Raw genomic sequence first — 1,162 nt, 5'->3', positions numbered from 1 at the left:
GAGAGAGAGAGAGAGAGAGAGAGAGAGAGAGAGAGAGAGAGAGAGAATCTTAAGTAGGTTCCATGCTCAGTGCAGAGCCAGATTCGGGGCTCAATCCCAGGACCCTGGGATCATGACCTGAGCCAAAATCAAGAGTTGGACACTCAACCGACTGAGCTACCCAGGTGCCCCTGGAATCACTTTTCTGACAATGAGGCAGAGCAGGTTAAAGTGATGGAAGAAGTGGAAAAATGTTGTGATTGACTTGAACTAGCAAGCTTACTGTGTTTGAAACACCGACATCACCTACGAAAGAAGTAGCAAAATCTGCTCTGTAAAAAAGAGAAGAAATAAATGAGCACATTAGAAAAGAGAGGAATCTGAAGCTCTCATGTGATAGCATCTAAGAATGCAGACAAATCAACTGACAAAGTGGAAATGGCAGTAAAAATTAGGCAGAAGATGATTTGCAATTACTACTTAATTGAACCTCTTTCCTGTGGAACAAAGTAAGGATGGGAAGTTATTGTTAATTACATGAACATACCTTCTTCTGGAGTCAAGAGAACTGCCAAAGATGTTATTGGTAGAGCAGAGTCTTCAAGAACTTGATCCTCATAAAAAAAGATGACATAAACAAAAAGGATTTTGATAAAATTTAAAAAGAGCATGGAACACCTTCAGAACAATTTGGAGGTCCACGAACAGATTTCACCCCTTGGACAACAGAACAGAAGCTTTTGGAACAAGCTTTGAAAACACACCCATTAAATACACCTGAGATTGGAAAAACTACCAGAAGCAGGGCCTGGCAGGACAAAGAAGGACTGCTTGAAATGATAGAAGGAATTTGTTGGGATTGTAAAAACAGAGAAAGCTGTTCAAATGCAAGTGCTGAATGCAAGTAGACCCAAGAAATGGCTCACGACAATTTTTGTTGTATGTGCATTTTTAAAATAAAACTGAAAATACTGTACAAAAAGAAAATGTGTATATAAAAAATTCTTTTTTGATGTTTATTTATTTTTGAGAGAGAGGCAGAGTGTGAGGGAGGGAGGGGCAGAGAGAGAGAGAGAGGAAGACACAGAATCTGAAGCAGGCCCCAAGCTCTGAGCTGTCAGCACAGAGCCCGACTTGGGGCTCGAAGTCACAAACTGTGAGATCATGACCTGAGCTGAAGGAG

General features: G+C 40.9%; 1 pseudogene; it reads left to right on the top strand.

Moving 5' to 3' along the window:
* LOC121011664 (dnaJ homolog subfamily C member 2-like) overlaps positions 1-939 on the top strand; it is a 7,107-nt pseudogene extending 6,168 nt beyond the window's left edge.
* Positions 940-1,162: the final 223 nt, after the last annotated feature.

Source organism: Herpailurus yagouaroundi, unplaced genomic scaffold (genome assembly GCF_014898765.1).
Source record: "Herpailurus yagouaroundi ecotype Mexico unplaced genomic scaffold, PumYag 195, whole genome shotgun sequence".
NCBI classification, from domain to species: domain Eukaryota; kingdom Metazoa; phylum Chordata; class Mammalia; order Carnivora; family Felidae; genus Herpailurus; species Herpailurus yagouaroundi.
The sequence above is the reverse complement of the archived record's forward strand: the minus strand, read 5'-3'. Positions and strand labels throughout refer to the sequence as shown.